The following is a 16,590-nucleotide window of genomic DNA, read 5'->3' on the forward strand; positions in this document are numbered from 1 at the left end:
CTTGGCTCGATAATACTCATTCAGGGACAGTTATGAGGAAGGGCTCAGTTTAGGCCTATTGAGTCTAAGCTTTTAATCCACTCATTTTAGGTAATGAGTTTGTGTTTTATTTCTCTGTAGTTGTCTGTTTTCCTCATGCTTTTCAGGATGCAATCCAAAAAATGTTTAATTTCCAAAATTGGCCTTAGAATAAGATTTATTTCATTTCACTTGTACCACAAACAACATTAATTCTGAAGTTTCAGGTAAAGTTATGGAAACATTTCAGAAAAAGAAAGGAAAAAAAAAAACTAGCAAGAAAAGAGAGGTTTGCTTGAATGTGCATCTGAACGTGCATGTTAAGAAGCTCTTCAGATCCTGAGACAGGCTGAGATTTCAGAGTGCAGAAAAAAAATAGCATTAACAGAGCTGGTAAAATGACTGTACAAAATGGCTGTTGTTTATGGAGTCACTGAGAAAAAGTCACAAATGAGAAAAAATATATATTTAGGAGGTGAAATTCGCACCAATCAGTGATCAACTGGGGCTGTCACATCATTCCTTGAAATCAGAAACAAAGGTAAATCCACTCATGTTTTTGAGACATCACTGAATAGTGCCTAAAACAAGTGAAGGTTTTAAAATTTGTGCCAGAGTCTGACCTTCCATAATCCTATGCATTTAATCAAATAACTTCATCTCTTTATGCTACACCTATCAAAGCTGGTGTCTGTAGATCAGACAGATGAAAAAAGAGAGGTTTAAACAAATGGTCAAGGCCTTCTAGCTGAAAACAGCCCTGAGGTTCCATTTATTTATTTATTTATTTATGTCCTTGCTAAAAATACATTGTACTTATGTAACACTTTCCACAGGACATTCTCTGACAAGCTGCATGCCTCTTTTTTGATAACATAAAGTCTGTAAAAAGAGGCACAGAGTAGTCCACTGAAGAAGAATTCCTTTAAAATGTTAGTCAAAACTTGTAATAGAAAAGAAAGTCCTTGTATTTTTAGAAAACAAAATAATTAGAGCCAGATGTTATACTCTGTTAACTTTTTGCAATCAACAAAACTCATCGAAGAGATGCAAGACCAGGAGCAGCACTCCAGGCTCCTACTCTCTCGCTCCAAAGGACTGCCTTTACATCAAATGTGTAAGAGAAATGAGGAGAACATGGAGAACCTGCTGAGCTGTATCATTCTGCTTAGCTGAATATATGGAAGGTACAGCAGAGGCAAAGGTTATGCCACAGTTAGAGAAATCTGTTTTCACAAAGGACTGTGTTTCATAATGAGACAGCAGGCTGGAGCAGAGCAAAACATCAGCGCCTTTCTTCATTTAGCTGGAAATAATATAAGCAGCCTGTAAGCAATTATTTTATTTGGTGGGTAGATATGTAATTGCACTATGCAGTTTTTTAGAATGAAGTCTAAATAACCCCACATGAAACGAAAAAAGACCTTTTTAGTGGTTATGAAAATAAACTGTTAAGCGCCCAGCAGTGAAAGGGTCAAAATGGTTGTATTAACTGAACTCTCCTGAGGACATATGTTGTTTACAGTATATGTTTAAAATAATATTCCTGGCTAGTCAGGCTTTCCCTCAGGATAATGCAATTACAACAGTAACAGAGGATTAATTAAAGACTCTCCCATAGGTGTTGCTAGAGATCTTGAATCGACCAAAGGGGGTTACATTTCCAACTCAGAACAGAGGTGAACAGACCAGAGCTGTTCAAAATAATTAGTTAGGCACAAGGGCAGGGTTGAGCTTTTTGCCTCATTTATCTGATTTTGATTAATACTTTAATTTCTTTCTTTTTTTTTTTTAATTGCAAATGAGGCATACTGGTTCTCATTTTTGTATGAGAAATTAATACGGAAGATCAAGCTTCTGGATAAATAAATCAATAGGAAATGAATTTATTCTGGTCCAGTGTCAAGAATAATATCATTTTTTTTTTCTCTATTTTTCTTTTCCTTTTTTTTTTTTTTTTAAAAAAAAAATAAACAAAAAAAAAAACGTGTGTTTTAAATGCTTGGAGCCAGGGGTAATTTTTCTGCCTGAGAGAGAACAACAGTCCTGCTCATGAGCAATGCATGGAGTGATGCAGATGCATGACAGGGAACAACACTGACATGAGCAGATATTAGAACTGGACACTCTCCTCATTTTTAGCCTTGAGTCATCTCTGCATATAGTTGCAAAGATCTAATATCAAGCAAAGTGGAATTAAAAAGATAAAGACAAATTAAGATTTTCCCTGCCTCTAAGTATCTTTTTAAGACAGAAAAATTAGAGCAATTCAGAATGCGTAGCATTTCTGTAAATAGTTATTCTGATCTTCAGTCTTGAGGTTCCAGTTCTGGATGGATTGCTCATTCAGCAGAAAACATAAGTGTACAAAATTCAGAGGAAGTATAGGAAATTTTGCACTAGAAATGAATTAACGCCTGTTTCAAATGAGATGTGCTGGGGAGAATTGGATGAGATTCCTCATGTGCCATTCAGCAGTCTGACTGTGGGATGTAAAACTGATCTTAATGCTTCTGAGGCATTTCAAAACATATCTGCCCTAAATTGTGTTAGGACATCCTCCCATTCAGATGATACATATTCTGCATATTTCTCATATAAAAACTACAGTACAATCTCAAAAGGGAACTTTGAAATAAATCACATAATCATTTATTTAGGACCTACATGAAAAAATATGTGTCTGATGAAGAAGGTGACGAACCCTTCATAGTGAATATTTTATTCCCAAAGAAAGTATCCTAAAGTCAGATTATCATCTGGGATCATTAAGCCATTTAACTTTAGCTGAGGGTTTTTAAACAACTAGTTTTAAAAACCAGGTTTATTTTGTCATAGGTAATGAATATGGTCTGAAAGGTGGTAGAGTAAGAAAAAGTGAAATGAATTTATGCAGTGTAAATATTGGCTGCTTATTAAGATTTCTTTCATATACTGTAAATATGAAGCTTGTAGTAATAAAATATATGCTTTTCATTTAGTCATGAATGTGAGGGAAACTTTAGGATCCAGACATTTTTAATGAGCAAGGAAGATGTTTCTTTCAATTCCCAAAGTAGTAAAATGGAAAGAAAATAACCCTAAGATATTGTGGGGACACTTTTTCAAGCAGTTTCAGAAGAGCTTACCTTAGAGAAGCTGTGTTTGTGATGGAAGTCTTACGAAAGCATTGCTAGTTTCAGTGCTTGAAAATTTTTTTATCAATATCCTGGCAAGTTTAGTAAAGAATATTTAAGAGAATACTAGAAAGCAAAAACAAAGCACTTGCCAACAAAAACATTAACTCAACATCTCCTGCACCTATAATCTTCAAAGGCAACAGTAATATTATCCTGGGTATCCCTTGAAATGAGCTACTCTTCAGTGAGGATAGGAAATCATGCGTGTTCATATAAGTAAACTGCGTTATACATTTAACTGTTCTCAGAGAGTACAGTATCCTAAAAGCACATGGGTGTCCCACTGATGAAGTACTATTTTGTGCATGTTTATGGACTTGTCCATAAACATGTGATTGCACTGTCTTGGAGGTTTTCATATGACTATTTCAGATCTTCTCTTCAAACTGTACATTCATGCATGTTTACCAGTGCCTCCAGGACAGGTCACACCCGCTCAACATGTGAGCAGTGTGCACTGTCATTTTGACCTTCCAGCCAATATCAGAGACACAAGTCAGCTGCATGCTTGTGGAGAGGTTTCACTGATCACATATGAATTTTAAGACTGCAGGTTTGAATGCACGTGAAATTTATTTTGAAACAGGTAGGACACATCAAGCAGAAAAAAAAGATTATCTCTTTTGAAATTTCTGCATTTCTCTTAGTGTCACAAAGGGCCACTTATGGATACTGCAGTTCCTGATGATGTAGCCTGCTGGAGGTCCCTTCAGTAACTGTCACTAGATGGTGCTAGCTGTATGAGAGAGATGACCACTCTGTCCCTGATTCGGAACTCTGTCTGTAAGCTCAAGAGATGTGTTACCACCATGTTCTGGGAACCTAGAGTAGCTGTTTTGATCCTTAAGGTTAATAGGTCAGTGGAAATTGCCAGAGTTTTGAATTTATCTTATACGTATATGTGGTCTTCTTAAGAACTCAAAGGAGCTCTCTCCTGGTGGTCATTACAAGGCAGTATAAGATAAGCAGATGACTTCTAGCTTTATTTTGGCATTCTGTCATCTCTGTCCAGAAGGAATTTTATCCTTTATCAAAGGACGAGCTTTTCTTCATACTCTGCGCAGTTATTTGGAGCTAATGTGGATGGTTGCTTTGAGTCATAGCAAACATTGAGGCAAGTCTTAAAAAGGGGCTTTTTCCCTTCCTCAGAAATTGATGGAGTAGTCTGTGGACTAAGGAGTATGGAAAGGATAAACTGGGTGGGAGAGGGAAATGAGTGGATGTATTAGGAAAGAGCACAGATTTTGTTTTCCCTGATGTAGCTTCTCTTCATAATTTTTACTCATATCCTGATGAAAATAAACCTTTCTGGGGCCAGACCTTCATGCCCTTGACTTCAGGAAGAGTTTATCTGAACAAGGCACCAGTTGAAGACATCAGGTTTTCACCCTTAGCAATAAAAGCCTTTCTCTTCTTGTGAAAGCAAGGCATGTTGCTCTTAAATGGGGAGAGATGCTAAGTGCAGTGACAATTGTTTCCCAGGGAGAATGATTCGGCAGGAAGCCAGTATTTAATCACATAGCCACATCACATCATTACAGAGCGTCACTCAGTGCAACCACTTGATGCAGTGCACCGCACCTCTGTAGCATAATGCTGGCTCCCTGCCAACAACTTAGAGAAAACTGCTATCAGCTTTTATAATTACTTCCCTTGATGAAACAACCCAGTGAAATGGCAGGGCTAGAATGGGGACGAAAGAGAGTTATGAGACCGCAAAGTTCCCAGACTTCCAAGTTGCACCTATTAGCCAGCAATTAAATTACTGGCCTACTTCAAATATCTACCACAGTTGACAATAATTGTCAGCCTTGCTGGTAGACTTTTCAGAGAGGCCAAGAATTAAATGTATGTAAAGATGGAGCAGTTCACTGTATCCACAAGTGATGCATTGAATTTTTTGGGCAGTATTGGAGGCATTTTTGCATTTGACCATTCTGTATGCATCCTGTAGCTGAATTGATGACATAGGGCTGCACCACACTATGTATGCATGTTTATATTATCACCACTTCTGATCACATGTAGAAATAACGAACCAACCAGAATGTTAAAACAGCTTATGTTCTCCTATATGTATTGACATAGGTTAGTCTGAAAGTAATGCCTCCTATTTTTTTCCATGGAAACTACAACAGATACAAGAAGCACAGTAACATTGTTTGATAGAGCAAATTCTCAGTTATAAAACTGTATCTCAACATAAGCTCACCACCATTAGCTATGCATTTTTGCCAGCAATGAACAAAAGCCTGCATGCCACATTTGTAAAAATCTGCACCAGTAGCGGTGACCTACTGCCTCTGTTGCCACCTCTGTGCTCACATGCACTATTTGTTCTCCATAAAAGTTTAGCAAGCCAACTAGTCAAGAGAGGGCATCCTTCCCCTCCACTCAGTGAGCGCAAGGCCACAGCTCGAGTGCTATGTCTATATTGATCAGGTTGCAGTCTGAATACTAGTTCATTAGGACCTCTCTTCTGTTGCCTCACTGCATTGGTGAGTAGAGGATACAGACAGAAGAAAATAAGAACAGTGTTGATACAAAGGTATCTTTTCCCAGCTATTCCTGCTCATCTTCTCACAGACATAATCTGAGGAATTAGATGAGCCTGGTTTTGCATCAACCCCATTGAGCTTAATAGACACAAACGGTCCTATCATCCATAAATTTGTCTAATCTGTTCTTAACTGCCTTTTTACTTTTAGCCAGATTTCCTTGAAATGACAATAAGTTTCACAATTCAATTATTATGCTTTGTGAAAACAAACTTTCCCTTTTGTGCATTTAAAGCCTGCAGGCTGATAGTTTCATTGGTTACTTGTAGTATTCTCATTCAAATCAAGAGGAATGAAAATGACTCAGCTCCACACCATTTTTGTTCTTTCTGTATTTTAATCACCTGCATATAGCATCACAGTTGCCACCCTTGCTGTCAACAGAGATAACACTGAAACAGCACCTGGGAGATATCACTGTCCAGGTCATAGGCAATGGACAAACACAAAGCAGGTAAATTGTCTAACCACACCTCTACCCCCAAATCTTGCATTGCAAAATTGAAAGAGGGAAGCATGGAAAACAACAGGCCAAGATGAGTCAGCTTGATTGACAGCGTACCCACCTATTTTTCCTGGATGTTGCTGGTTGGTTTAGGACACGCTGAGAACCACAAATGCAAATCCTCTGAGGTAAAATCATTTCCATCCACCATTCAATATTCCTGTGGAAAAAAAAAAAATAATCTCACCTTGCATTCTTAAAGTACTGCCTCTAGGCTTTCACTTCTCTGATGCCAGATTTGGAAGGAATCAGCAATTTCACTGCTGTTGTGGCTGAAGAAAAAATCACAGTTTAATCCTAAGGAATCCTGGTTTCTATCTAAGCAGGCATCTGCGTGGTTGAGAAGATGTGCATCACTACTGTAAAAACTGGACACACATGCAGCAGAGTTTGAGCCAGACACAAATTAGATCATCTCCTTTTCTAGTGCAATAAAATAACTTCTCTCAAATCTGGACTCTCATAACCGTCCTTTCTTTAGATTACCTAAGCTGTTTGTAGAAATGGACTTGAAACCATGACAATAAGCATCTAGAAATTAAAATTTCCAGACTTCATTATGTTGGCATATATTAACTGGACTTTGGTTCAGTCCTGCTTTAACATACAATACATTTTAGGTTTGCAGCACAGTGTGCTGCACGTACTAAATGTGCCTGAAAGAAAAATATAGGCAACAAACTTTTCTCAGTTCAATATCATTTTTGCTCCTTTTCTTTCAAATGTAAAACATGCCATTGGCTGCAGACAGAAAGAAGCAGTCTTGACAAAGGAGTGCATATGTCCTAACGTTAGTCTTGATTAAAATATAAACTGCAACATATTTTATGACTGTGCTTGTATAACATATGACTTTCTATAGGAGAGAGTTCTAACCATTACATGTTTATCTATTTAAAGCAGGATTCTCTGTTATTCATTACACGAAAACAATATATGAATACACTGGCATATTTATTGTCAAGGTCAATATAATGATAGGATTTGATCCTCTTTCTTTTTTGCCTGGGAAAGAAAATCAAGTACTAGCAAAGCCTGAGTTTTGTTTTGTTATTTTTTTTCTTTGCTTCCGGAAAGGATATGCTTTAAGCATCTATTCCCTGGTGGCCCAGGCTGCCAAATATATAAAGTACATTAGGGCAAGGAAGACACTATCAGGGTCTGATTTCATACATATCTCAACAGGATTCTCAATTTTTAAAGCTAATCAACAACTTTATTTGGGTATCTCCACTAGAAAAATGCTTGTCTAGTCAACAAATTTCAAACCTAATTAGTCAATATGCCTTTTCAGTTACCACACAGCAGTACCTTTAGGGATGCTTTTGATGTCTTTAGTAACATGTATATATATACATGATATCATCATTGTGTTCCATGTTTCTTGTCATGAAGTGTTTCAAGGAAAACATCTAAGAATTATCGTTAAGTACATCTTTTAATTTATGCAGATATTTAATAAATTGTGTCAGTGTGGATGACTGAAGGTACATGTGTTTGTGCTTTCCTCATACAGTCTCTGATGCCTTCACATTTTGTGCCTCTATGAAGCAAGGTATGCTGAGGACCTCATAGTGCATAAATGACGATCTTAAGTACCAGCATTACAACTCTTCTACTTCTTAATTGCCATCACTTAAAATAAAATTTATATGCCTGCGGGACAGAAGTAATGTAGAGGATTTATAAAATCATAAATTATCAGGACAAAAAGATCATACTCTGATTTGATCATTCTCTGTAAAAAAAACCACTAGAATTCTAAGAAATGGCCTAGAAATCTAAGTCCATACCTCAGTAGCCTTTTTCTCCTAGATTATGAGCCATTACAACTTCCCCTAATGTCAACTGAAATTAGAACATTTGCTATCTGACAGCAATTGTTGAACTAGATAGAAACAGAGAGCACACCAGCGCTTAGATTTCTGGAAAATTCTGACATCATCTGCTGGCATCCTGCTCCTACAGATAGCAATGGCGGGATGAAGGAAGTGAATGAACTCACAAGAAGTAATAGACCATAGGAATGATTCGGTAGCTTCCTGTGCAGCCATACGTAGAATAATATTATTGCCATCAGGATGAAGAATTTGTGCTGATATAGTAAGCAAAGCCAGAGTTAAGATTTCTCAGGGAAATCCAAGGTAATTTGATTTGATAAAATATATTTGGCCTGTCCCAGACAGCCTTTATACATGCTCTTTATTGCCTGCTATAAATATCTGTCTTCCACTTTGCCCCAAGGGAACTGCAAGTTTGCAAGGAACAGAAGTTTCTTCTCTGTAAAGGCTTTTTCTTTTCCTATGAGCAGGTGCCATTTCAGTGCTAAACAGGGATAACAAAGCAGGGAGCCTAGCAAAGTCTTATCCTGATGTTTCCATTCTAGAATACGCCTTCCAAATTTTGTTCTATCAACATGGAAGGCAATGATATAAAAGTAGAGGAGATACCCCTACATGCCAATCTGTAGTTACTTGGGATTTGGCTTAAAGTGACCAGCATTCAGAAAACACACAAGTTTGATTCAACCTCAATTGGCTTTTTCTCTTCCCATTATTAGTCTTTGTAATTACTGTTAGTTTCACTTAATGTCTTCCATCTGTATTCCTTTTAGCACTTGCTTCTAAATTATTGTGTTCCACTTAGCACTAATAGATATCAGGTGGGCCTCCATTCTTTGGAGCATCTCAAATAGTCTCTTCTGTATCTGAGATCTGGCAATCAGTTGAACTGTACTGGTATCAATTAAAAATCTGACTTTAAATTCTTTTATTAAGATAGTATGGAAAGCTCTGTGTGGACATTCATATTTTGGATTATTTGTAAGTCACTTAAAATAGGCTTAAACTAAACCAACTAAAACAGAAGGACGTCCAAATGGAGGTTGGCACCAGTTTAATTAAACTGCAGTCACTATGTATATAAACAAGGCTTAAATCTACAGACTGTAAATTACTTTTGACTGTAAAATTACTCATTTCATTTTACGGCATCACAGGAAAAGTTCAGTTGCTCTTGTATTCAGCCAAAATGTGGATCAGTTGCTCCACAGTAGATTTTGATGAGCCCCATATGGATGTATGTAGAACCTACACTAAACAGAGGAAATACCAAAGCACTGTATTTAAGAAATCTTGGATATACTACATTAGTGTTTCCTATGCAAAGGGATGGTGAAAATTCAAATTGCTTCTGGTCACTTGAGTATACTATTTTATAGATTAAGTATGCACTGAATCTGTCCTGTTGTCTTTTATATTTATTGATTATTCATGAAAATTTACTGTTATTAAAAATATTGCAAATATGCTTTGGGAAGAATATTTCATAGTCATCAAATATTTGTTTTCTCTCTTGAATCTGTGACTGTTATGTGAATTGATTGCATGTTAAGTATTCCCATTAGCAGTGGTCAGGTGTTACATGGGAGTTAAACAAAAAAGCTAAATTTTTATTCTTGGTAACACAATCTTTTATCAATTAAAGGCACAGTGGCCTTGCAATATGAGACTAATGACAGGCTGGTGTGCCAGGTAAACCTGAATTTCAATATGTCTTTCTTACAGTGCATCAGAAATCAAAGTTGTTGAAAGAAGCTCTTTTATTCAGCAGAGTTTTTGAATTTAGTAGAAACACAAATGCAGTGACAGTTGAGCAAGTCCTTAAGTTTTTAACTGAAACAATGCTTCTGGATGGGAGAACAGAAAAATTTTCTTTGCTTCTTTCTCCTTTTCCTCTTTTTTTTCTCCTTTCCTTCCCACAGCTTTTCCATGAAGATTCCCATATTAATTTTTAAGGTTATTGGAAACAACATTTTAGATGTTACTTTTTCCACCATGCTATGCATGGAAAGAGATTTACAGCAAATAGGTCTTATTGTATAATTCAAAAGGAATGCCTGGATTTGTCTGGCATTATCCTGTAACACTTGACTTATAGAATGGGTGCCTACCAACTTTTTTTGTTAAGCCTGTCCATGCCTTATGTATTCAAAGATGTGCCTTAAACAGATCCTGTATACTCAGAGGCACTAAAACGCTTATAAAAATTGAAAGCAAAATAATTTGACTCCATAAGATTTTATTAACAAATTTTTAGTAAATGCTCCTATTCCTCCAATTCTTTCTACAAAGCAAATGAATCTAAAGATGAAAAAACTTGGAGTATTCTTATTGTACCTTGACCATGAAAGAATTTGATTTGATTTCAATCCTTTCATGCCCAAAGGCAGCTTTTTTTTTTTCTTCTTTTTTTTCTCCCAGAAAGGAAAAAGACTGTTAATGAAGATTCTTAGCTAATTTTAAAGCTGTATATTAAGATCAGGATTTCCTTCTAGTCCCTTGACTTTTTCATGTCTTCTGTTTTCAGTTTGATTGCCCTGTTTTCAGTCCTGCTTGTTTGACTCAAATTAGCATTATATTTAATTGATGGGACTATTTATGAGTTCAAGGCCAGGAATTTGCTGAAGTACTTGGTTCTACGGGGGTTGAATCGCCTTAGTTTATTTCAGGAATTAAATTATAGATTAGTTAATTTTCTATGTGGACAATAACTGTGCAAATTCCATTCCTGAAAAATTATTAAGCTTCTTTGTGAGAGTGTGTGCATTTCCCTCTCTCCCCTGAGCCCTCAGGAATATTGTTCTTATTAGGGTTGTGTTGCTTTGCTGTCTAGTGAAACAATAATTAACCATGTATTTTTAAAAATATTTCTCCAACAGAATCCTGCCACTATTCTATGCTAATGTTCTGCCCCTTAAAAAGGCCTCACCATAAGGTCATAAAGCACTCAGGCAAGTATTTGGCATATGCTGTGGTTTCCTAAAAATATCTTTATGTATTCTCAATTCTGGAAAAATGACTATCAGAAAGAAACAGAACACATTCATTCTCTAAGGAAGGTTCATCTCCATCTTGTATCAATGGGGAACCAGTTTCCCTGTATGCTTTCAAGATTGGATGGAGCTTCAAAAACTCATAGACCCCTGGAAAAGGAAGAAAACTGCTCTGGAAGAGAAAGCAATGAAAGAGAAAGAGAAATACATTATATGCCAGGTTATGTTTCACTAAAGAAAAACTAAATGGTTCCTACTGACTCACTCAGAGATTTATCTGTACTTCATCAAGAGAAATAAACTACTTCTCATTGACTCAGAGGCTCCTGGCTGAATTCTTGGGCAGGGGCAGTTGAAGGTTACAGCTAGTCCTAGAGTCATCTTGTGGTTATAGAACTTGACTAGGATTCAGAAATTCTGGGTCCATTCTCCACCAATGCCACAGACTCCCTTGGGTAAGTCATGAAAACTCTAGTTACTCTAGCTACTATCTTTCCTGAGTTATGATGCCTTCTGATTTTTTTCACATGGCTCACTAATACCATATTCTTAGACAAAATTTCCAACCAATACTGAAGGAAACGTTAGTTGAATAAGAAACACCAAAAAATGGGTACCAGAATGGAGTTAAAATGTTGTTTGTCATTACAGATCTATTTGAATGGAGTACATCTTTCATGTTTGAAGCCGACCTCATGTATCTGATGGGATCTGATGCCAATCAGTACACATTTTTCTTGGGGATATGGGCAAACCACTTAATCTATTTAATGTTCACTATCTGCAACATAAGGCTAATAACGCATTTAGTAGAGAGGTTTTTAAAGGATTAATTATCTAGGATAAATTATGGCATTAAGTAAATAATCCACATAACTAGGAACTGAGCAGAGTGGTTTACAGGAACTGTTGAGTCACGGCCTGAACCACTGATTGATCACTTGAGGAAAGGACTGAGTCAGCCATAGGAGCACAGGTGAAAGCAATTCACCTGTGTGACTGGCAGACTCCATTTAAAGGCTGACTGCCAGTGGGGGAGGATCTCATTCTGGAGATTCCTCCTATGTAGAGTCTTTGCTGTAAACCTAGACCTTTGTATACAGGTGAGCATTCCTTCCTTGATTGTTTCTTTTCCCATTTTCACCACAATAATTTTTTCAGCTGTAACACCAACTGTAACAAGTGGGAATGAAGGAGAGCCAGTTAGCAGGGACTTCTATACATACTGTGTCTGGGATAGGTGCTATACACTGAGACTCTGCAAGGGTACGGATGCTAGGCTACTGCTAGACACAGGGTTGTGTTGGTGCCAGCTTTACTGATCAAGGCCCACTCTCATTTGCAGAATGAGACAGTGTGGCAGGCTGGGAAAAATAGCTGTTCTTTTGTGTCCTATCTTGTTTGTCTTCCTGGTTGTCTTCTGAGTACCTAAGGTGAAAGGACTTCACTGTGCTTTCACCCAACTGTCTTGAACACAAGCCTCTGCACTTCAGAAATGCAATGAAGAGGTTTCTCTGCCTCTTCATTCATAATCACTGCCATTATGTAGTCTGTTGTTAGTAGGATGGAGAGCAGATCTCTTATTTCTCTTCAACTTGTTTATTTAAATCGGGTACATGCTAAAGCATTCTGCTCATATTATTTTTCTTTATGGGGCCTATCTTACTGACCAGCCCTTAGATAAATTATATAATAGGTGATGAAGCGGCAATGGCATTCCCTGACCAAAGCACTCCCATTTCAGTACCCCTGTCCCAAGGGGTAGCCAGTTCTAATGTCTGCCCTACCTGTCAAGTGTCCATTCCCTAGTATTGTTGCTTTTTAAAACAAAACAAAACAACAAAACTATGTCTAGAATGAACTAAGTTAAATACAATCATACAGCAGGGAGTCCAAGTTTACTGTGGGAAAGCATTCTTGTCATATGATTATTTACAAAGCATTTTCCATGCTTGCTACACATATGTTAGTGCAGCACTAACAACATGGCTTTTGTGCTAGTCATCTTGGGGAAGAAAAAAAAGAAAAAACCCAATTTCTGTGTCATTAAACAAGAAAAGTAGATTATTTTATCTAGTTTGCAAAATAATTCCTCTATGGGTTTTTTATTAAAAGTCACCTTGATAAATATGAGAATGTAGCATTTTTATACCAAACAAGTATCTGAAAAGAGGGTATATTTTCTTTTTTCTCTATTCCTATCTGTACAACTACATTTTGTTTATTTTTCTTATTTTCTTATTTTTTTAATGTTTTACATTTTGTTATTTTTCTGGCTACCTACGTAGACAACTGTTTTATCAGTTTTTATTTTTATTTTTAAACACATCTTTAATATATAAGTAGTCAACTGCACATACTGTTACCTCAACACAACTATAAGGCATAAGCTCATTCTCTTAAGGATTGTTATAATAAATGGAAGCCACTCTATTTTTTTCATTTGCTGCTCTCTAAGGTAGTCTTTTTCCTATTTTTCTTGGCTATCTATATAAATATTGCTATAAATAATAATAATCTTGAAGAAAAAAAATGTGAAACTTGAGATTCTTCTTGGAAGATTTCTCATATGGGTTTGTATTACACTTGTGAGAAAATATTGTATTTTTGGAGCTTTTTAAAAAAAACACCTAGTACCAGGAATGGGTGCTATTCACAGGAGCTGGCATAATTCTCAGTGAACACATTTGGGTATGAATTATATTACACTCTATTAGTTTCTTCCAGAAGGTGATCCAGCACCAATTACAGCTAATGGGAAGGCTTCATCTTCCAACTATAAAAGATTTAGGCATTGATGAAAAAGAAAAACGAATAGCATGTGATCAATCATACACCAAAAGTTACTAAACTCAAATGAGGGTAGTTATAGAATAGCTATTGCTAGTATAGTGAAAAGATTACTTATCTAAGCTACCTGAAGAAACAAAATGAAGATCTCAGTGGTAAAAATTAGGTATGTTCAGTGAGTACTTGCAAAGGGCCTATTTTAACCAGTCTTTTATTTGATAATACTATACAATAATTTTGGCTGTGCACTCGCAGGAAATGTAACAGAAGAACAGAAGAATCAAGTAACAGAAAATCCTACCTGTTAAGCATTGAATGAAGAAAGCAAAACAAAGCATGAATCATTTAGTAATTTTTAATTATTTAATAATAATACATCTCTAAGTCCTCTCAAATGAATTTTGATCTCCCTGTTTTGACATGTCATAGTGACCTCAATAAATATGTTTATTTTTTTTGCTTGTAACTACTTACCAACCTACTTGCAAACCTTCCTGTACAGCCAAAAGCTGTATTAAAATCAGTCCACTGAAGGCAACAGAACAAATCATAGTGATAAAGTCAAAAATTAATCTAAGCATTTCCAGGTTCAGAGACTGTAACTGTTCTTAGTTTTGATCTGGCATTCACTGGGTGCGAGTGAAGAGACTATAATACTGTCAACTTCATTTAATTAAAAACAAAGAATACATGTTGACTGAAAAACAAGAAAAGAAGTGGATCAGCATTATATATTCTTTATTTTCCATCTCAAAGCCTAATATATCTGAAAGCTTTAGAAATACAAGTGAATAACTTATAACTTTTTTTTTATTTTTATTTTTGGACTTCATAGATCAGGAATCTCTACCTATTAAATAGGTATTATATTATATATTATATAAATATATATATTATTATATAAAAAGGTGGGTCTGTTTTTTAACTATAACAAGAATTTTTATTCTACTCTGAAAATATTTAAAGAGACTTCTAGTGAATTTGAATGTATTTTTTAACAGCTAAATGCTGCAAAATATTTTTTCTGAGAGTAAGAATGGAGGCAACATTTTAATTCAGTCTTTTGGCTCTTTCTAATTAATGAACATAACTCACTTTGAACTAATAATATGATGTGTGGTGTGATCTGCTTTACATTTTTCTTGGCAAGTTTACATAGTGATGGATTTATGATCTGCGGAAAATTGTGAATGAAAAAAATATTAAATGGCCAATACAATAAGTGTTTTCCTTTCTCTTTCAGTACCCGAAGTATTTACACATCTAAATACCAACTTTAACGGTGAGTTATCTCTAAGCCTGCAAACCTGTCCTGATGATGCATAATTGACTTAAGAACCATGCATTACCACTGAAAATTTTGGTTTGGGTTTCCGATTATCTTTTTTGGTTCCCTTTTTCATTTTAATTCTCTCTCTCCAGAGAGAATATTAAAACTCAGCCTGTGAGATGGTGGAACAATGCTGAAATCAACTGGAAGAGAGTCTTAAAGAAAACACCTGGAATTAGTAGCAAGTTTTATAATCTTAACAAACAAACAAACAAACAAAAAAGCAACCGAAGCACTTTGAAAAATAGACCTTGTATCCAATCTACATAGGGAACTCCAACAGCAGCAACACAGACTCCAAATTCTAGGAGATGGGGAATACAATGGGTTCAGTCTGAATATTCAGTCTAACATATGAGAAATCTTGGAGTCCTGATAGCCTTAATCCCTGCCGCAGAAGCGTATAAAATTTCACAGCAAAGCTGCCAGAAAAGCCAAGACCACACCAGGAAAGCCGTCTGCTTACAAGAAGATACCTGCCAGGTCTTGTCTGCCAAAGCCTGGACTAATGAATGAATACACAATATCCCAATCAATCAAACTGGATTTGTCTTTGCCCCAGGTCTAGGTGAGGTCTGGTATGAGGTGACCATATCTGTCAAGCACGCAGTAGTTGTGGCCAAGAAACTGTCTGTACATTTATGCATTTATCAAGGCAGATATGAATAGAAGTCTTTATTTTTTAACTAAACGTAGTGTATTCACACACTCACTGTATGTATCTCAAGGTATAGTCATACATAGAGAGGGAAGGAGGTGTTTATCCAATGCCCATTTTAGGTATGGCTGTATGCAGATATCTATGCACATGTGCACACACAGTCCTTTTCTTTTCCTCCTTGACCTGCTTTTGTTCAAAAAGATTTCAGTCCTGCATTTATTTTCAGTGTAAGCATCAGGACTGTGGGTACATTGTACCCTGAATATGTCTGAACCACAGATTTCTAACGTTAGTGGAAATTATTGTTTCTAGAGTTTTAATCCTCCATCACAGTCACTGCTGTCTTTCAAATAAATAGTCTGCATTTTCACAGATATGTATATTTGCATAAGAAAATGTGAAGTTATAGTGTGACAAAGAAGTAACAACTTAAGTAGTCTCCCCAGCCATGTTAGTGTAGTGGGTAGCGTAATGTAGTAGCTATCTTAGTGAGTAGGGGTTCTGCCTAGGAGTGGCAACATGCTTGATAGCTGCTGTCATGCACAAAGGCTATGTACAGCAGTAACAGAATCTTAGCTGTTTCTTTGAACTTGAATGTGCTGAGGCTGATGACTTCTCCCTGCTTCCTGGGAACATGCTTTTAGGTGCAGAACAGAGTAGTGTGAGTCAGAGTGTGGTCTGATAAAAGATTAAATGGTCATAGAACAATCACAGA

The sequence above is a fragment of the Tetrao urogallus genome (genome assembly GCF_951394365.1).
Source record: "Tetrao urogallus genome assembly, chromosome: 6".
NCBI classification, from domain to species: Eukaryota; Metazoa; Chordata; class Aves; order Galliformes; family Phasianidae; genus Tetrao; species Tetrao urogallus.